The sequence below is a fragment of the Zalophus californianus genome, chromosome X (assembly GCF_009762305.2).
Source record: "Zalophus californianus isolate mZalCal1 chromosome X, mZalCal1.pri.v2, whole genome shotgun sequence".
In the NCBI taxonomy this organism is placed as follows: Eukaryota; Metazoa; Chordata; class Mammalia; order Carnivora; family Otariidae; genus Zalophus; species Zalophus californianus.
Genome location: NC_045612.1, coordinates 44588250 through 44611211, shown reverse-complemented (window position 1 = coordinate 44611211; position 22962 = coordinate 44588250). Strand labels below are relative to the sequence as shown.

At 38.5% G+C, this 22962-nt stretch overlaps 1 long non-coding RNA gene across 3 annotated transcripts in view; it reads right to left on the bottom strand.

Moving 5' to 3' along the window:
- LOC113930913 overlaps nucleotides 1-22962 on the bottom strand; it is a 49242-nt gene that overhangs the window by 3605 nt on the left and 22675 nt on the right. For 2 of the 3 annotated variants that reach the window (XR_003522626.2, XR_003522628.2), the window contains 2 exons: nucleotides 22443-22585; nucleotides 18556-18626 (listed from right to left, as the gene is read on the bottom strand). This is a non-coding gene — a long non-coding RNA (uncharacterized LOC113930913). Of the gene's footprint in view, nucleotides 1-18094; nucleotides 18218-18323; nucleotides 18398-18555; nucleotides 18627-22442; nucleotides 22586-22962 lie in introns of those variants that run through there. The other variant, XR_003522627.2, reaches the window with a different exon arrangement.

Below are 22962 nucleotides of genomic sequence, written 5' to 3'. Positions count from 1 at the left end.
GTGAAAGGATAGAAAAAGATATTCTGTGCTAATTGTAACCAAAAGGGAGTAGGGATGACCACAGTTATATAAGGAAAAATAGACCTTAAATCAAAATTGTCATGGGAGATGTATAAAGATAAGAGGGTCAACAGGATGTTATAACAATCATAAATATTTCTACCAAACATCACAGCACTCAAATATATGGAGCAAACGCTGACAAAACTAGAGGAAGAAATACACAGAAGCACAATAATAATAAGAGATTTCAATAGACCACTTTCAATAATGAATAGGAAAACCACAAAGAAGATCAATAAGGAAAGAGGATTTGAACACTATAATTGCACCTAACAGATATATTAAGAATACTCCAACCAATGAAAGCAAGATACACATTCTTCTCAAGCACATATGAAACATTTTCCAAGATAGATTATGTTGTAGGCCACAAAACAAAATTTTAACAAGTTTAAGAATGTTGATATCATACCAAATATCTTTCCTGATCACAATGGAATGAAATTAGGAATCAACAGCAAAAGGAAAACTAGAAAATTCCCATTATGTGGAAATTAAACAATACACTCCTGAACAGCCAATATGCCAAAGAAGAAATCACAGAGGAAATTAGAAGATATCTTGAGACAAATGAAAATGAAAACAAAATGGGATGCATCAAAAGCAATACTAAGAAGGAGGTTTATGGGAATAAAGGTCTACTTCAAAAAAGAAGATCTCGGGCGCCTGGGTGGCTCAGTCGTTAAGCGTCTGCCTTCGGCTCAGGTCATGATCCCAGGGTCCTGGGATCGAGTCCCACATCGGGCTCCCTGCTCCGCGGGAAGCCTGCTTCTCCCTCTCCCACTCCCCCTGCTTGTGTTCCTGCTCTCGCTATCTCTCTCTGTCAAATAAATAAAAAAAATCTTTAAAAAAAAAAAAGAAGATCTCTAATCAACAACCCACCTTTACATCTCCAGGGAATGGAAAAAAAGGAAAAACTAAATCCAAAGTTAACAGAAGGAAAGAAATAAAGATTAGAGCAGAGATCATTGAAATAGAAAATAGAAAAACAGTATTAAAAAGTCAATGAAACTAAGAGTTGGTGTTTTGGAAAAAATCAGCAAAGTTGACAAACCCTTAGCTAAATTAACTAAGAAAAAGAGAAGACTCAAATAAAAATCAGATATGAGAGACATTACAACTTATGCCACAGAAATAAAAAGGATCACAAGAGACTTTTTTTGAGAGAGAGAGAGTATGAGCAGGGGTAGAGGGACAGAGGGAGAGAGAGAATCTTAAGTAGGCTCCATGCCCAGCGCAGAGCCTGACGCAGAGCTCAGTCTTACTACCCTGAGATCATGATCTGAGCTGAAATCAAGAGTCAGACGCTTAACCGACTGAGCCACACAGGAACCCTGATCACAGAGACGTCTATGAATAATTATACAACATCAAATTGGATAACCTAGAAGAAATGGGTAAATTCCTAGAAACGTACAAACTACCAAGACTGAATCATGAAGAAATAAAAAATCTAAACAGATCTATAAATAGTAAGGAGATTGAATCAGTAATCAAAAAACTCCCAACAGGGGTGCCTGAGTGGCTCAGTCGGTTAAGCATCTGCCTTCGGCTCAGGTCATGATCTCAGGGTCCTGGGACTGAGTCCCACATCGAGCTCTCTGCTCAGCGGGGAGCCTGCTTCTCCCTCTCCCTCTGCCAGCCACTCCCCCGCTTGTGCACTCTCTCACTCTCTTGCTCTGTCAAGTAAATAAATAAAATCTTAAAAAAAAAAAACCTCCCAACAACAACAACAAAAGCCAGGACCAGATGGCTTTGCAGGATAATCCTACCAAATATTTAAAGAAAAATTAACACCAATCCTCCTCAAACTTTTCCAAAAAGTTGAAGAGGAGAGAGTATTTCCAAACTCATTGTATGAGTCCAGCATAACCTTGACACCAAAACAAAACACAGACACAAGAAAACTACAGAAAAATATCTCTGATGAACATTGATGTAAAAATCCTCAACAAAATACTAACAGACAAAATTCAATAGCACATTAAAAAGAATATACACCAGAGAGGAAAAATATATATATACCATGACCAACTGGGATTATTCCCAGAACGCAAAGATGTTTCAACATATGATAATCAATCGGTGTAATATACCACACATTAACAGAATAAAGAAAAAAAAAATCATGTGATCATCTCAATTGATACACAAAAAAAACATGAGAGGGCGCCTGGGTGGCTCAGTTGGTTAAGCGACTGCCTTCGGCTCAGGTCATGATCCTGGAGTCCCAGGAGCGAGTCCCACATCAGGCTCCCTGCTCAGCGGGGAGTCTGCTTCTCCCTCTGACCCTCTTCCCTCTCATGCTCTCTATCTCTCATTCTCTCTCTCTCAAATAAATAAAATCTTAAAAAAAAATGAGAAAATCCAAACCCTTTCATGATAAACTCTCAACAAACTAGGAATAGAAAGAAATCACCTCAACATAATAAAGGCTGTATATAAAAAGCATACAGCTAACTTCGAACTCAGCATTGAAAAACTGAAAGCTTTTCCTTCAATATCAGGAAAATGCATGGATGCCAACTATTACCACTTCCATTCAACATAGTATTAGAAGTCCTAGCCCGAGTAATCAGGCAAAAAAAAAAAAAAAAGAAAAAAGAAAAAAGAAATAAAAGCCATCCAAATTGGAAAGGAAAAATAAAATTATCTCTGCTCACAGATGACATAATCTTACATGTAGAAAATCCTAAAGATTTTACCAAAAAAACCTGTTAGAATAAACAAATTCAGCAAGTTACAGGATATAAAATCAACACACAAAAGTCACTTGCATTTTTATACACTAACAATAAACAATTAGAAGAGGAAATTAAGAAAACAACTCCATTTTAGATGGTATCAAAAAAGAATAAAATACTTAGGAATAAATTTAACCAAGGAGATGAAAGACTTATACAATGAAAACCACAGGACATGGATGAAAGAAACTAAAGACACAAATTAATGGAGAGACATCTTGGGTTCATGGAGAGGAAGATTTAAAATTGTTAAAATGTCCATACTTCCCAAAGTGATCTACAGAATCAACGCAATCACTATCAAAATCTCAATGCCATCCTTTGCAGAAATAGAAAAAATAATCCTAAAATTCATTTGGAGCTTCAGAGGACCCACTAATAGCCAAAACTTGGGAAAGCCTATCTTGAGAACGAAAAACAAAGCTGAAGTCCTCACACTTCCTGATTTTAAAACATATTACAAAGTTACAGTTTTCAAAAACAGTATGGCACTGGCATAAATGCAGGCATATGGACCAGACAGACTAGAGAGCTCAGAAGTAAACCCTTGCATATATGGTTAAGTGATTTTTGACAAGGATGTCAAGGTGACATAATGAGGAAAGGATAGTAAATTCAACAAATGATACTGAGTAAACTGGATACACACATGCAAAAAAAATGCTGGACCCTTATCTTACACCATATAGAAAAGTTAACTCAAAATGTATTAAAGACCCGAAACTATAAAACTCCTAGAAGAAACTATAGGGGAATATCTTCATGACAATGGCTTTGGCAATGATTTCTTGGACATGACATTGAAAGTACAGGCAACAAGCAAAAATAGACAAATGAGACTACATCAAATTTTAAAACTTCGGGATACCTGACTGGCTCAATTGGTGGAGTGTGACTCTTGATCTCAAGGTTGTAAATTCAAGCCCCACACTGGGTATACAGATTACTTAAAAATAAAATCTTAAAAATTTTTAAAAACTTCTGTGCAGCAAAGGAAAGAACAGACTGAAAAGGTAACCTACTGAATGAGAGAAAATATTTTCAAATCATATATCTAATAATGAATTAATATACAGAATACATAAAGAGTTCTTTTAAGTCAACAACAAAAATAACTAGATTTAAAAAATGGCCAAAGGACTTGAGTAGACATTTCTTCAAAGAAGATATACAAATGGCCAAGAAGCCTATGAAAGGATGTTCAACATCACTGATCATCAGGGTAATGCAAATCAGAGCCATAATGAGATATCACTTCACACTCACTAGGATGACCACTATTAAAAAAAAACAAACAGCAATAACAAGTATTGATACAGATGTAAAGAAATTAGAACCCTTGTGCCCTGTTGGTGTGAATGTAAAATGGTGTAGCCCCTATCATAAGCAGTATGGAGGTTCCTCAAAAATTAAAACATACAATTAGGGATGCCGGGTGGCTCAGCCTGCTTCTCCCTCTCCCTCTGCTGCTCCCCCTGCTTGCGCTCTCTCACTCGGTCAAATAAATAAATAAAATCTTCAGAAAAACATACAATTAATACATGATCCAGCAATTCTACTTCTGGGTATATATACAAAAGAACTGAAAACAAAGATCCTGAAGAGGTATTTGTACTCTTGTTCACTGAAGCACTATTCACAATAACCATGAGGTAGAAGCAAACTGTATGTCCATCCATAGATGAATAGATAAACAAAATGTAACGTATCCATACAACAGAATATTATTCCGCCTTAAAAATGGAAATCCTGTCATATGCTACTACAACACTGATGAACCTTAAAGACATTATGCTAAGTGAAATAAGCCAGTCACAAAAAGATAAAAGTACTACATGATACCACAAATATGAAGTGTCTAAAGTAGTCAAATTTGTAGAAACAGAACATAGAATGGTAGTTGGAAGGGTCTTGGGGAAAGGAGAAAGCATTGTTCAATGGGAACGGAGTTTCAGTTTTGTAAGATGAGGAAGTTCTACAGATCTGTTGCACAACAATATGCATATAGTTAACACTACTATACACTTAAAAACGGTTAAGGTGGTAAATTTTACGTGTGTTTTAACTTAACTCAAAAAAATTATTTAAATAAAGCAATGAAGACTCCCTCTCTGTAGGGCTATAGCATGATATCCAAGATATGTCATTGAGTGAAAAAAGCAAGTTGCATTTAGAGCATTAAGATGGCAGAGGAGTAGGGGTCCCTAAGTTCACCTGGTCCCTGGAATTTTGCTAGTTATCAAATCATTTTGAAGACCTGTGAAATCAGTCGGAGATCTGAGAAAAGAAATGCTGCAATTCTACAAATAGAAAAGCGACCACTTTTTGCAAGGTAGGAGGTGTGGAGACGTGAATCCCGGGCAATATGTGGGAGGATACTGCAAGGGGAGGGAGCCTTCTTAAGGAGGCTATCACAAAGTATAATAAGCGGTAGAGCACAAAATCAGAACTTTTAGGTCTGCTACAGTGCGGAACATCCCTGGCTTAAAGGGGCTCAGGTGGTAAGCAGGGCAAAATGCCAGGTGGGAAAGCAAGGTCTCAGGATCCTTGGGGTCACAAGAAGAACGGGGGGCGGGGGTTGAGCACGGCAGAGATCCCAGGCATCAGAGCAGGGAAGCTGGCTGAAAACAGCGAGTCCAGGCAACAGCTTTCTGCTCGGTGTTGCCATAAACTGCCAACCAATGCATGGTCGTGTGACCACTCTCAAGGCAGGGGCCCAGCAAAAGGCAGAAGTGCAGCAAGATCCCTCCCCTCCCCCCGGGAGGAACAATGTGGGACCGTGCCACAGGAGTTGTAAAGTTTAGACGCTGGAAACTCAGTCATGTGCCTGAGATAAAAATGCTCAGTCACAGGCAGGTGAACACAGAGTTTGGACGGAAACCAGGGAGACAAGAGTGATAGGCTGCTTTTCTGTGACGACTCACTGAAGAGTCAGGGGCACGAACTTGCAGCTCCTGGGCTAGAGATCAGGGCACTGCCATTTGCACCCCCCCACATAGGTGCTGAAAGCCTTCAGGGAGCAAAACAGCACCATGTACTGCAATCCAGAGCCTCTTACACCGAGCCTGGCCCCCTAGCAAGGGGGGTGCAATTCCACCAGGGCAAGGGCACTGAGAATCAGCACACAGGCACCAGCAGGAACAACCAGCTAGCACCAAGTTTACTGATCATAGAGAACTGCAAAATTTCAGCTCTTGGAGAAAAACAGTATATGACACTCATGGTTTTTGTCTGGTTTGGCCAGCAAACCCTGAGGCGGTGAATGAAAAGATTACTCCAGACACCTAAGCAGGAGAAAGGAGAGGGTGAGGGGACCAGATGTTCTAGTGGTAAAAGGTCCTGAACCAAGCTCTGCCTCTAATTTTATTGTGAATGTTATCAATACATCAAGGGAATAAGAGAAACAAAAAGGAGGGCGAAGTTTTAATAATCAGGACAGTGACACAGGTAGTATTGTGTGATGAGAATGAGCTGTGCTCGTGATGCGCATGCAGGCAGGGAGTACGTGACCATGAAAGATAAATGTTTCTCCTAAGCATTTACTCCCTGGATGAGTGCATTGAGCCGCAACAAGGATCTGGCTGCTTTCAGCCTAGAAACCTTAAAAGAGGACTGGTTTTCTGGACACTCCTTTGCTTTTCAACTAGTCTTACCCAGGGAGGCATATGCTTATTAAATCTTATCTAGCCAGGCATTACGAATCCCCACAGGTTTTATTATTATTCTTTAGTCTTTCAGTTTTATTTTTTTTTTCACCTATTTACTTACTTTATCAATTCTATTTCTTATTCTTTTTTAATTTTTATTTTTACATATACATTACATATATTCTTTTATTTTTGGTTTCCGTTCATTATATTTTATTTTATTTGTGTGTATATACATATATATATTTTTTTACTTTATTTTCTATTTTGAGATCTAGCTTCTCTTAACAAACAGACCAAAATATACCCAAGATCTAGTTTACTGTTTTGTTCTGTTTTACTTCTCATTTCATTTTTTCTTATTTTGTTTTGTTTCTGTTCTCTTCCAGTTAATTTCTTCTGATCTTGTTGTTGATATTTTTGTCTTTTCTTTCTCTTTCTTCTATTATTTTCTGGACATAATGACGAGATAGAGAAACTCACCCCAAAAGAAAGAAAAGGAGGAAGTACTCACTGCCAGGGATTTAATCAATATGGATATAAGTAAGATACCAGAGCTAGAATTCAAAAATTCAAAACAATGATTAAAAAGATACTAGCTGGGGGGCACCTGGGTGGTTCAGTCGTTAAGCGTCTGCCTTTGGCTGAGGTCATGATCCCAGGGTCCTGGGATCAAGCCCCACCTCGGGCTCCCTGCTCGGCAGGGAGCCTGCTTCTCCCTCTCCCACTCCCCCTGCTTGTGTTCCTGCTCTCACGCTCTCTGTCAAATAAATAAATAAAATCTTTTTTAAAAAACAGATACTAGCTGGGCTAGAAAAAAAAAGCACAGACGACACGAGAAAATCCCTTACTATAGAAACAAAAGAACTAATATCTAATCAGGCTGAAATTAAAAATGCTATTACTGACATAGTCAAAAATGGAAGTTCTAACAGCGAGGATATATGAGGCAGAAGAGTGAGTCAGTGATCTAGAAGATAAAATGATGGCAAATAAGGAAGCTGAGAATAGAGGAGAAAAACAACTACTGGATCAGGAAGGGTGACTGCAAGAAATCAGCGATACCATAAAGTGAAATAATATCCAAATAGGGGTCCCAGAAGATGAAGAGAGAGAGATTTGAACAAATTATAGCTGAGAACTTCCCTAATCTGTGGAAGGAAACAGGCATTCAAGTCCAGGAGGCACAGAGAACCCCTCTCAAAATCAATAAAAACAGGTCAACACTTCAACATAAAATAGTGAAGCTTGCAAATTTCAGAGACAATGAAAAAATCCAGAAGGTAGCTCGGGACAAGAGGTCTTTAACCTACAAGGGTAGAAACATAAGGCTGGCAGCAGACCTATCCACAGAGACCTGGCAGGCCAGAAAGGACTGGCATGATATATTCAATGTGCTAATGGGAAAAATATGCAGCCAAGAATACTATCCAGCAAGGCTGTCATTCAGAATAGAAGGAGATAGTTCCCAGGACAAAGACTAAAGGAATTCATGAGCACTAATCCATCCCTGGAAGAAATATTAAAGGGGATCCTTTGAATGAAGAGAGAGCCCAAAAGTAACAAAGACTAGAAAGAAACAGAGACAATCTACAGGAACAGCAACTTTACAGGTAATACAATGGCACCAAATTAATCTTTCAATAATTACTCTGACTGTAAATGGACTAAATGCTCCAATCAAAAGACACAGGGTATCAGATTGGATAAAAACACAAGACCCATCCATATGCTGTCTCCAAGAGACTCATTTTAGAGCCAAAGACACCTCCAGACTGCAAGTGAGGGGTTGGAGACTATCATGCTAATAGACATCAAAAGAAAGCTGGAGTAGCAATCCTTGTACAGACAAATTAGATGTTACACCAAAGACTGTAATAAGAGATGAAGAAGGACACATATCATAATAAAAGGGCCTATCCAACAACAAGATCTAATAATTGTAAATATTTATGCCCCCAACTTGGGAGCAAGAAAACATATGAATCAATTAATAACAAACTTAAACTCATTGATAATAATACAATAATAGTAGGGAACAGCAACACCCCACTCACAGGAGTAGACAGATCATCTAAGCAGAAGATCAACAAGGAAACAACGGCTTTGAATGACACCCTGGACTAGATGGACTTCACAGTTATATCCAGAGCATTTCATCCTAAAGCAACAGAATATATTCTTTTTGAGTTCGTATGGAACATTCTCCAGAATAGATCACATACTGGGTCACAAATCAGGTCTTCACCAGTACCAAAAGACTGAGATTATACTAGGCATATTTTCAGACCACAGTGCTTTAAAACATGAACTCAATCACAAGAAAAAGAATGGAAGGAACACAAATACATGGAGGTTAACGAGCATCCTACTAAAGAATGAATGGGTCAACCAGGAAATTAAAGAAGAATTTAAAAAATACATGGAAACAAATGAAAATGAAAACTCAACAATTCAGAACCATTGGGATGCAGCAAAGGCAGTCCTAAGAGGGAAGTATATAGCAATACAGGCTTTTCTCAAGAAAGAAAAAGGTCTCAAATACAGAACCTAAACCTACACATAAAGGAGCTGGAAAAAGAATAGCAAGTAACACATAAATCCAGCAGGAGAAGAGAAGTAATAAAGATTAGAGCAGAAATCAATGATACAGGGGCGCTTGGGTGGCTCAGTCAATTGGGAGTCTGCTTTCAGCTTGGGTCATGATCCCAGTTCATAAAAAGAATTCATAGTGGAAGTCCAAGGAATTATTATTCATAATTATTATTATTTTAATAGACAAGTTGTCTAATGCATAGTAACTGTGATAATTATTTTTTGTTTTTTATAATTATTACCTTCTCATTTTTCTTAAATAAATACCCTCTGTATATTTTTTTAAAAAATGCGTACCGAAGCATAGCTTTCACCCAAAAAGATATGGCCCTGGAGGCACCTGGCTGGCTCAGTCAGTAGAGCATGTGACTCTTGATCTCGGGGTCATGGTTTCGAGTCCCACACTGGGTATAGAGATTACTTAAAAAAAATAAATTAATTAATTAAAAAAAAAAACATATGGCCCTGGCCTAACATCACCCACTGTGAGCTGACATAGTTCAACACATGTTTTTTTGTTGTTGTTTAGATTTTATTTATTCATTTGAGAGCATGAGCAGCAGTTGGGGGGGGCACGTGGAGGAGGAGAGGGAGAAGCAGACTCCCCACTGAGCAGGGAGCCCGACACGGGGCTCAATCCCAGGACGGAGAGATCATGACCTGAGCTGGAAGGCAGACACTTAACCACCCGAGCCACCCAGGCGCCCTCAATACATGTTTTTTAATTCTTCCTAAGTATACTGGTTAGGAATGTGGCCTGTGGAGACAGACTAGGGCCAAACCCTGGTTCTACCACTTACAAAGTGTCTGACTGTGAATATTTTACTTCTCCTTATAGTCACTGGATTGGCTTCCATCTGCCCCTTTTGACCTCACTTCCTACCATCTGTACTCTGTCTGCCAGGCTCCAGCCACTCAAGCTCATCATCTGCTCCTGGAACAACTGATGCTACACACATCACAAATCAAAAGGGCAGCCTAGGCCAAGTTGCCTCTTGTTCTTCAGGACTCAGCTCAAATGTCACTTCCTGAGAAAGAACTTTATGGACAGCCCAATCTAAGTAATCCCTGGCCCATCATTTTCTATTCTATTTATGTGTTTATTTTCCTAAAGCCCATATGGAATTGACCCACTTATGATTTAACTGTGTACTGCCAGTTTTCCCAAACCTGAATGAAAGCTCCAGGGACTCTGCCTGTCTTGTTCTCTGTGCTATGTTCCCAGTACCTAGTTCAGGGCCTCACATATAAATCACTAAAAACATATGACCTAAATGAAGGAATTATTACCTATTTGACACACAGGAACAGACACAGATATTTGACAAAGAAATTAGATGCCAAAGATTCAAAATTTTAGGAACACTTTGTTGCAAATCTAGAGTTCTTTTCAAATTGGAATGAGCCAGAACCAACTACTTGAACCAATTTATTCAAAATGTAAACCCTTCCCACCTACCTCCCTGTTTGGGATACAGGAGACCTAGGTTGAGGCCAGGAATCTGCAGTTTCCACAAACACTCCTTGATGATTCTGACGAAGTGGTCCATGAACCACACTTAGCAAAATCCTGACCTAAACATCTGACATTTGTGGAACATTAATTTAATGCCTACCATGCAGAGTTATGTGATATGAGAGGCATCTCCATTAACATAATTACTCAAAGGGGGCACTGGTCCTTCCCTCCCACCTATGACCACAGATTGCTTTCCCACATGGAATCACACTTAAACTCAACAATATTCCTGCATAGTAGAAGGAAAAAGAGGCCAAGACTCAATAGCCCAGCACACGCAATACGCACCGGAAAAACTCCCTGAAGCGCCAGGCCCTGGGAACCAGGGGACACTATTCTGCAGGGCACTACAGGACCTCTTCTTTTCAAGGCTATTATCATTCAGAATAAGAGAATTAGTGGACTTCCCTAACACACAGAAACAGACACAGAAAGTCAGACAAAAAGAGGAGATAAACATCTCCCAAATGAAAGAACAGGACCAAACCACACGAAGAGACAAAAGCGAAACAGATACAAGTAATATGCCTGATAGAGAATTTAAAGTAATGATCATAAAGATACTCACTGGAATGGAGAAGAGAGTGGAGGACGTCAGTAAGACCCTTTTTTTTTTTTTAAAGATTTTATTTATTTATTTGACAGAGAGAGACACACAGCAAGAGAGGGAACACAAGCAGGGGTAGTAGGAGAGGGAGAAGCAGCCTTCCCGTGGAGCAGGGAGCCCGATGTGGGGCTCGGTCCCAGCACCCTGGGATCACGACCTGAGCCAAAGGCAGACGCTTAACTGAGCCACCCAGGCGCCCTGTCAGTAAGACCCTTAACACAGAGATAAAAAAGAACCAATCAGAGATCAAGTGCACAACAAATAAAATTAAAATTAAAAATATACTTGATGGAATAAATAGCAAGCAAGATGAAGCAGAGGAATGAATGAAATTAATGACCTGGAAGACAGAATAATGGAAAAATAACCAAGCTGAGCAAAGGAAAGGAAAGAAAATTATGCAAATTGAGAATGGTCTTAGGGAACTCATTGACTCCATCAAGCATAATATCATCCTCATTATTAGGATCTCAGAAGAAGGAGAGAGAGATAAGAGGGCAGAAATTTTATTTGAAGAAATAATAGCTGAAAATTTCACCAGTCTGGGGAAAGAAACACATATCTAGATCCAGGAGGCACAGAGATCCACCCCCCTACCAAATTCAACCCTATGAGGTCCACACCAAGATATATAGTAATTAAAAGGTCAACAAAGAGCAATAAAGAAAAAAAATTTTAAAGCAGCAAGAGAAGATAGTTACATAAAAGGGAATCCCCATGGGGTGCCTGGGTGGCTCAGTCGGTTAAGCATCTGTCTTCCGCTCAGGTCCTGATCCCAAGGTCCTGGGATCGAGTCCCACATCGGGCTCCCTGCTCTGCAGGGAGCCTGCTTCTCCCACTGCCTCTGCCTCCCTCTCTCTCTGTCTTCCATGAATAAATAAATAAATAAAATCCTTTAAAAAAAGGGAATCCCCATAAGGTTATCAGTGGATTTTTCAGGAGAAACTTTCCAAGCCCGAAGGGAGTGTTACAATATATTCAAAGTGCTGAATGGGGAAAATATGCAGCCAAGAATACTCTATCCAGCAATGTTATCATTCAGAATAGAAATAGAGATAGAGTTTCTCAGATAAACAAAAACTAAAGGAGTTCATGACCACTAACCAGCCCTTCAACAAATATTAAAGGGGACTCTGGGTACAAAGGAAAACCATAAGTGAGAGTATGAAACGTAAAAAACACAAAAGCAATAAAAATAAATATTTCTCTAAAAATCAGTCAAGGAATTCATAAAACAAAAGGATATAAAATGTGACACCATATACCTAAAACATGGGAGGAAGAGGAGTAAAGAATGAGCTTAAACTTAAGCAACCATCTACATAATATAGACTTCTATATGCAGAAGATATTATATACAAACCTAATGGCAAACACAAATCAAAAACCAGTAATAGAGACGCAAAAAATGAAGGAAAGGAATCCAAGTATATCACTAAAGAAAGCCAACAAACCATGAAAGAGAGCAAGAGAAGAAAGAATCAGAGAAAATCTATAGAAAAAAAACACAAAACAAGTAACAAAATGGCAATAAATACATATCTATAGATAATTACTTTGAATGCAAATGGACTAAACACTCCAATCAAAGGCAAAGGGTAACAGAGTGGATAAATAAAACAAGACCCAGGGTGCCTGGGTGGCTCATGCAGTTGAGTGTCCAACTCTTGATCTTAGCTCAGTCTTGATCTCAGGGTCGTTGGGTCCAGGCCCCACATGGGGTTTCACGCTGGGTGTGGAGCCTACTTAAAAAAAACAAGACCCTCCTAGAAACATCACCAAAGGCAAGGGAAGCAAGGGCAAAAATGAACTATTGGGATTTCATCAAGATGAAAAGCTTTGGCACAGCAAAGGAAACAATCAATAAAACCAAAAGACAACCGACAGAATGGGAGAAGATATTTGCAAATGACATATCAGATAAAGGGCTAGTATCCTAAATCTATAAAGAACTTGTCAAACTCAATACCCAGAGAACAAATAATCCAATCAAGAAATGGACAGAAGACATGAACAGACATTTTTCTGAAGAAGACATCCAAATGGCCAACAGACACATGAAAAAGTACTCAATATCCCTCAGCATCAGGGAAATACAAATCAAAACCTCAATGAGATACCAACTCACACCAGTCAGAATGGCTAAAATTAATAAGTCAGGGAATGACAGATGTTGGCGAGGATGCAGAGAAAGGGGAACCCTCCTACACTGTTGGTGGGAATGCAAGCTGGTGCAGCCACTCTGGAAAACAGCACGGAGGTTCCTCAAAAAGTTGAAAATAGAGTTACCCTACGATCCAGCATTTGCTCTACTGGGTATTTACCCCAAAGATACAAATGTAGTGATCCGAAGGGGCACATGCACCCCAATGTTTACAGCAGCAATGTCCACAATAGCCAAACTATGGAAAGAGCCAAGATGTCTATCAACAGATGCATGGATAAAAAAGATATGGTGTATATACACACACACACACACACACACACACACACACACACACACACACACACACACACACACACACTGGAATATTATGCAGCCATCAAAAAAACCCTGAAATTTTGCCATTTGCAACGATGCAGATAGAACTAGAGGGTATCATGCTAAGCAAAATAAGTCAATCAGAGAAAGACAAGCAGCATCATATGATCTCACTGATATGAGGAATTCTTAATCTCAGGAAACAAACTGATGGTTGCTAGAGTGGTGGGGGGTGGGAGGGATGGGGTGGCTGGGTGATGGACATTGGGTAGGGTATGCGCCATGGTGAGTGCTGTGAATTGTGCAAGACTGATGAATCACAAACCTGCACCTCTGAAACAAATAATACATTATATGTTAAAAAAAAAAGAGAAGATAGTAGGAAGGGAAAAATGAAGGGGGAGAATTGGAGGGGGAGACAAACTGTGAGAGACTATGGACTCTGAGAAAGAAAGTGAGGGTTTTAGAGGGGAGGGGGTTGGGGGGATGGGTTAGCCTGATGATGGGTATTAAGGAGGGCACGTATTGAATGGAGCACTGGGTGTTATACGAAAACAATGAATCATGGAACACTACATCAAAAACTAATGATGTAATGTATGGTGACTAACATAATAAAATAAGATTAAAAAAAAGAAGAAAAAATCTCAAATAAACAACTTAACCTTACACCTAAAAGAGCTAGAAAAAGAAGAACAAACAAAACCTCAAACCATCAAAAGGACAGAACTAATAGATTAGAGTAGAAATAAATGATATAGAAACTAAAAAAGAAAACAATAGAACAGATCAGTGAAACCAGGAGCCGGTTCTTTGAAAAGATCAACAAAATTGATAAACCTATAGCAAGAGTCATTTAAAAAAAAAGAGAGAACTCAAGCAAAATTACTAATGAAAGAGGAGAAATAACAACCAACAACACAAAAATATAAACAATTGCAACATAGGGGTGCCTGGGTGGCTCAGTCGTTAAGCGTCTGCCTTCGGCTCAGATCATGATCCCGGGGTCCTGGGATAGAGCCCCACATCGGTCTCCCTGCTCAGCGTGAAGCCTGCTTCTCCCTCTCCCTCACTTGTGTTCCCTCTCTCGCTGTGTCTCTCTCTGTCAAATAAATAAATAAAATCTTTAAAAAAATGCAACATAATATGAAAACCTATATGCCAACAAATTGGACAACTTTGAAGAAATGGATAAATTCCTAGAAACATATAAACTACCAAAAGTAAAGCAGGAATAGAAAATTTAAACAGAAAGATTGAATCACTAATCAAAAATGCCCAAAAAACAAAAGTCCAGGACCAGACAGCTTCACAGGAGAATTCTACCAAATATTTAAAGAAGAGTTAATACCCATTCTTCTCAAATTATTCCAAAACATAAAAAAGGAAGGAAAACTTCCAAACTCATTCTATGAGGCAAGCATTACCAGAAACCAGATAAAGACACCACAAAAAAAAGAGACTACAGGCCAATATTTCTGACAAACATAGATGCAAAAATCGTCAACAACATACTAGCAAAACAAATCCAACAATACGTTTCAAAAAATCATTCACCACAATCAAGTGGGATTTATTCCTGGGTTGCAAGGGTGGTTCAATATTCGCAAATCAATCAACCTGATACATCACAACAATAAGAGAAAGGATAAGACCATTATGATCATTTCAAAGGTGCAGAAAAGCATTTGACAAAACACAGTATCATTCATGATAAAAACCTTCAACAAAGTCGGTTTATAGGGAACATAACTCAACATAATAAAGGCCATCTATGAAAAACCCAAGGCTAACATCATACTTAATGGGGAAAAACTGAGAGCTTTTCCCCTAAGGTTAGGAACAAGACAAGTATGTCCACTCTCACCATGGTCATTTAACATAGTACTGGACGTCCTACCCACAGCAATCAAACAAAAAAAAATAAAAGGCATCCAAACTGGTAAGGAAGAAGTAAAACTTTCACTATTTGCAAATGACAAGATACTATATATAGAAAACCATAAAGACTCCACCAAAAAATCTGCTAGAACTGATAAATGAATTCAGTAAAGTCACAGGATATAAAATCAATGTACAGAAATCTGTTCCATTTCTATACAGCAAAAACAAAGCAGCAGAAAGAGAAATTAAGAAAACAATCCAATCTACAATTGCACCCAAAATAATAAGATACCTAGAAATAAACCTAATCAAAGAGGTAAAGGATCTGTACTCTGAAAACTAAAAAACACTGATGAAAGAAATTGGAGATGACACAAAGAAATGGAAAGACATTCTATGCCCATGGATTGGAAGAACAAATATTGTTAAAATGTCTATATTACCCCAAGCAATGTACACATTTCATGCACTCCCTATCAAAATACCAACAGCATTTTTCACAGAACTAGAACAAATAATCTAAAATTTGTATTGAACCACAAAAGATCCCAAATAGCCAAAGCAATCTTGAAATAGAAAAGCAAAGCTGGAGGCATCACAATTCCAGACCTCAAACTATATTACAAAGCTATACTAATCAAGACAGTACGGTACTGGGGAGCACCTAGCCAGCTCCATCAGTACAGTGTGGGACTCTTTTGATCTCAGGGTCATGAGTTCAAGCCCCATATTGGGCATGGACCCTACTTAAAAAAAAAAAAAGTATGGTACTGGCACAAAAATAGATACATACGTAGATCAAAGGAACAGAACAGAAAACCCAGAAATAAATTCACAGTTACATGGTCAATTAATCTTCAAAAAAGCAGGAAAGAATATCCAGTGGGAAAAAGACAGTCTCTTCAACAAATGGTGTTGGGAAAACTGGACAGCAACATCCAAAAGAATGAAACTGGACCACTTTCTTACACCATACACAAAAAAATAAATTTAAAATGGATTAAAGACCTAAATGTGAGACCTGAAACTATAAAAATCCTAGAAGAGAACATAGGCAGTAACTTCTTTGACATTGGCTATAGCAACTTCTTTCTAGACATGTCTCCTGAGGCAAGGGAAACAAAAGTAAAAATAAACTATCAGGACTACATCAAAATAAAAAGCTTCTGCACAGTGAAGGAAACAATCAACGAAACTAAAAGGCAACCAATGGAATGGGAGAAGATATTTGCAAATGACATCTCTGATAAAGGGTTACTGTCCAAAATATATAGAGAATATATAAAACTCAAGACCCAGAAAACAAGTAATCCAATTAAAAAATGGGCAGAAGACATGAATAGACATTTCTCCAAAGAAGATATCCACATGGCCAACACACACATGAAAAGATGCTCAACATCACTCATCATCAAGGAAATGCAAATCAAAACTAAAATGAGGTGGTGCCTGGGTGGCTCAGTCAGTTAAGCATCTGCCTTCGGCTCAGGTCATGATCCCAGGGTCCTGAGATCCAGCCCTGCATCGGGCTCCCCCTGCTCGGCGGGGAGCCTGCTTCTCTCTCTGTCTGCTGCTGCCCCTGCTTGTGCTCTTTCTCTCTCTCTCTCTGTCAAATGAATAGATAAAGTCTTTAAGAAAAAACTACAATGAGATATCACCTCACACCTGTCACGATGCATGAAATCAAAAACAGAAGAAACAAGTATTGGTGAGGATGTGGAGAAAAGGGAACCCTCCTGCACTGTTGATGGGAGTGCAAACTGTGGAAAACAGTATGGAGGCTCTGCAAAAAAATTAAAAATAGAGCTACCCTACAATCTAGGGATCACACTACCGGGTATTTCCCCCAAAAAATACAAAAACAGAGGCGCCTGGCTGGCTCAGTCAGTAGATCATGCGACTCTTGATCTCAGGGTCATGAGTTCAAGCCCCACGTTGGGTGTGGAGTCTACTTAAAAAGTAAAAAAAAAAAAAAACCTCACTAATTCAAAGGAATACATGTATCCCCTATGTTTACTGCAACACTATTTATAATAACCAAACTATGGCAGCAGCCCAAGTGTCCATCAATATATGAATGGATAATGAAGATGTGATATACAGACACATATACAATGGATATTATTCAGCAATAAAAAGGAATGAAATCTTGCCATTTGCAACATGGATACAGCTAGAGAGTATAACGCTGAGCAAAATAAGTCAGAGAAAGACATACACCATATGATCTCATTGATATGTGGAGTTTAAGAAACAAAACAAAAGAGGGGCATCTGGGTGGCTCAGATGGTTAAGGATCTGCCTTCAGCTCAGGTCATGATCTCCAGGTCCTGGGACTGACCCCCACATTGGGCTCCCAGCTCACTGGGGAGTCTGCTTCTCCCTCTCCCTCTTCTTGTGCTCTCTCTGTCTCTCTCTCACAAATGAATAAATAAAATCTTAAAAAAAAGAAATAAAACAAATGAGCAAAGAAAGAAAAAAGTGAAAGAAACAAACCAAGAAATACACTTGTAAGTATAAAGAACAATCTGATGGTTACCAGAGGGGAGGTGCGAGGGGGGTGGAGGACATTGGGGATGGAGATTAAAGAGTACCCTTATCAGATGAAAAAAAAATAAAATGAAATGATAAAAAAGATAAGTCTTACATATGTGGAACCTCACTCATATGTGGAATCTAAAAAGCAAATGAATAGGTATGAAATTAATAAAATTTAGCTTATAAAAACAAGGAAAGAAACACTTGATAACTATCATAGTAACAAACGATTCAGGCAACAGACCTGAGTGCATCAGTCTGCACCAAATCCCACAGAAGTCACTGAGTCACCATGGTAAACACACTGGCCAAGGAAAGCTAGGAAAAAACAAACAGCAACCACCCTGATTTGGTTCCTAACATGTGCTAGGAACTGAGCAGGACTGACATACACACAGTAATTCACCCCTTAAGTATTCCTGACAATATATTCCTGGCAGCTTTAGCAATATATACATACGTGCACACATACGTACCCACATTTATATAAGCTTCTTCCTCTTCTCTCCCCAACTCAAGATCCCAGTAATTCATTATAGTGCAATAGCTGGGGAGTAAAAAAAGAAAAACACTACAATTCAATGGATTCAATCCTAAACACACATATAAACTTGAAAACTACTAAATAATTTTAGTGATGGATTTTTTTTTTTTTTCAGATGAACTGTAGACTTGTCTCTGGAACATTTTTCTCCTGTTTCGATACATTGCCAATAACCTCTAAAAGCTGATATAGAAATATAAACAAATGCATGTTATGCATCAAGTACTTTTTCCATTGTAGAGTAAATAGCCTGAACTTTCAACCAAAAAGATTCCTCAATGGCTATTTTTTGACATTTTGGCTGCTGACAATTTAGTGAAAATATATGTGTAAATTGCAATTAAAAAATACTGTCATTCATGATAGGACCAAAAAGTATAAAATACTTAGGAATAATCTCTCCACATATGTGTAAGGTAGGTACACTGAACACTACAAAACATTGCTGACAGAAATTAAAGATCTAACTAAATGGAGAGACATACCATCTTCATGTGTCAGAACACTAGTATTGTTAAGATGTCTGTTCTCCTCAAACTGATCTATAGATTCAGTGTAATCCTAATAGAAATCCTAGTACAGATTTTGTTTTTTAAGAAACTGAGAGGCTGGGCGCCTGGGTGGCTCAGTTGGTTAAGCGACTGCCTTCGGCTCAGGTCATGATCCTGGAGTCCCAGGATCGAGTCCCACATCGGGCTCCCTACTCAGCGGGGAGTCTGCTTCTCCCTCTGACCCTCCCCCCTCTCATGTGCTCTCTCTCTCTCAAGTAAATAAATAAAATCTTTAAAAAAAAAAAACCTGAGAGGCTGATTCTAAAATTCATATGGAAATGCAAAGGATCTAGATTATAAAAACAACTTTGAAAAAGAACAAATTTGTGCCATTTACAACAACATGGATGGACCCAGAGGGTATTATGCTAAGTGAAATAAGTCAGACTAAGACTGACAAATACCGTATGATTTCACTCATATGTGGAATCTAAAAAGCAAATGAATAAACAAAAAGCAGAATCAGACCTATAAATACAGAGAACAAACTGACGATTGCCAGAGGGGAGGGGGCTGGGGGATGGACAAAATGGGTGAAGCAGAATGGGAGATACAGGCTTCCAGCTATGGAATGAATAAGTCACAGGCATAAAAGGCACAGCACAGGAAATATAGCCAATGGCTTTGTAATAGTGTTGTATGGTGACAGATGGTAGCTACACTTGTGATGAACACAGAATAATGTATAAACTTCTTGAACCACTATGTTGTACACCTGAAACTAAAGTAACATTGTATGTCAACTTCTCAAAAAAATTTTTTTAGAAAAGAACGAAGTTGGAGGATCAAAACTACCTGATTTCAAGAGTTATGATAACCTTCAGTAATCAAAACAGTGTGGTATTGGCATCAAGGGAACAGGATAGAGTCCGGAGTTCACACCTATATGAACAACTGATTTTTGACGAAATTGCAAAGGCAATTTAGTGGAGAAAGGATAGTCTTTTCAACAAATGGAGCTGAGACATATGAGTATCCATATGCACAGTGATCCATGTATCATACCATATACAAAAGTCAACTCAAAATGGATCATAGACCTAAATATAAAACCTAAAACTTCTAAAAGAAAACAAAAGAGAAAATCCTTGTGACCTTGGGTTAGGTTAAGATTTCATAGATGCAAAATCAAAACTATAATTAATAAATGAACAAATCAATAAACTGGACTTCCTCAAAGTTAAAAATTTCTGCTCTTCCAAAAACACTGTTGAGAGAATTAAAAGACAAGCCACTGACTGGGAGAAAATATTTGTAAATCAGAACTCTGATAAAGGACTTGTATCCAGAATACAGAACATCTCACAAAGGTCAATAACAAGAAAACAGTTACTCTAACAAACAAATGGGCAAAAATTTGAATAGACACTCCATTAAAAAAGATACATAAATGTTAAATAAGCACATGAAAAGATGCTAAACACCTTTTCTCAGATACTCAAATTCATTAGGGAAATGTAAATAAAACCTACAAGATACTACTATACCCCTCTAAGAATAGCCAACATTAAAAAAACTGACCATACCAAGTCCTGGCAGGGTTGTGGAGGATGGAACTCTCATACACTGCTAGTGGCAATGAAAAATGGTGCCAACACTTTGGAAAACAGTTTGGCAGTTTCTTAAAATGTCAATCTTACAACTACTCTATGTCCCAGCCATTGCACTCTTAAGTATTTACCCTAGAGAAAGAGAACATATGTCCAACTGAAGACTCATATACAAATATTCATAGCAGCTTTATTTATAAGAGCCCCAAATTGGAAACAACCCAAATATCCACGACCAGGTGAATAGATAGAACAATTGTGGTATATCCATATAATGGAATATTAGTCAATCATAAAAAAAGAAGGAACTATTCATACACACAACAAATGGATAAATCTCGAAATAATTAGGTTGCAGGAAACAAGACACAAAAAATACACACTGTATATTCCATTCACATAAAATTGTAAGAAAAGAAAACTAACCCATACTGATAGAAGATCAGTAGTTGCCTGAGAACGGGGTGGGGTGATGTGGAAAGAAAAAGGCTGGAGAGAGGTAGATGGGGGCATTACCAAGGGGCACAAAGAATGTTTTTTAAGGTGATGGGTATGTTCATTAGATTGACTATAGTATTGGGAGTCACAGGTGCATACATATATCAAAACTTATCAAAGCATATACTTTAAATATGCAGTGTATTATATGTCAGTCATATATCAATAAAGTATTTTACATATATTTATATATTCATAATTCTCTAATGCAATTAAATAAATCAGGGGAAATATTCCCACAATTGTGTTCTTGTAGCATTAGCAGATCCATACTATGTCTCATCAAATTGGTCCATGCTACATATAACCAAAATAGAAATAATCATTTCTAATGACATATATCCAAATATTTAGGGAAAGGTGATGTCTGTTTCCTTCTAAAGTATGGAAATAAAAATATTCTATTCTAGGAAAATAATCATAATGATATTTAAGAGTATCTGGTTATTTTAGGGAATGTAGCTGAGTATCATTATAAGTGGGAAAAGTCTGGAGTAATAATTATCTTTTTTATATTAAGTTCTAGGGGCACCTGGGTGGCTCAGTCGGTTGAGTGTCTGACTCTTGGTTTCAGCTGTGGTCCTGGTCTCGGGGTCTTGGGATCAAGCCCCACGTTGGGCTCTGCCCTCAGTGAGGAGTCTGCTTGTCCCTCTCCCTCTGCCACTCCCCTTGCTCTCTCTCTCCCTCTGGAACAAGTGGATAAAGATCTTTAAAATAATAATAACAATAACAACAACAATAATAATTTCTTGTCACTGATATCTTTAACTAACAATTGGAAATTTTCTGGCTTTTTAAAAAATTTCATTATGTAACAGGAAAAAATCATGGGCACCAGAGAAGAATCTGTTACAATGTCATATTACTAGGAAGATCTAATAACTGCACATTTCCACACCCATCTGAAAGACATGGGAATTGCTGATTATTATTTATATGGTGAGAACAATTCAGGTATATTTATTGCAAATGTATGTTAAAGACCAAGTAAGTTCCTTCCTAAACTGGATGATTCATTGCTTTTCAGGAAAAAAAGAAGTGTCTCTAAGATGGGCCTCAAGGGCTACTACACAGGCTATAGCTGCTGATGAAATAAAATTCCACGAGCTAAACCTCTTCTCCCGTGATGAGATCAAAGCAGCTTCTCTACTTGTAGGCTAGTTTGTGAACCTCACAGGAGCTTTTCCACAACATGCTTTTGTTCAGATCTATGCACTCACTTCAACCAGGTACCATATCCCACCAGGGATGTAAGGTGATGGGCTCTCCTGAAGACTGCTGGAGTAGAAGCCATCCAGACACAGATCCTCAGAACCTGCCTCCTTCAGGCACATGATAGGAGCTCGGCCACCACCATGAAGAGCTATACAGGGAGAGACAGAATCAGTAATCACTGTGTTTTACTGGAGTAACTATGTGCCTAATACAACACTAGGTCCCCTTTCGCCAAAAGCAAAACACCTTCACTCTTCAGACCACCACCACTAGCTGCCTGTGGTCACCCTTCCAATGGAGTAAGTCTGGGGATATGAGCAACCATATTAGCAATAAAGACATAAGATGGTAACACCTGGTGTTGGATGAATGGAGGGGAAATAGACTCTCACATACAGTGTTATGTCAAATGGGCATATCTGTTGTCTAAGGCCCATGTTATGACAGCTGAGTAACTTGAAAGGCCTTTGATATGGGAAGTCCCATTTCCCCCAACCAGAGAGTTTCAGGTGAGAGTTTAGAAAA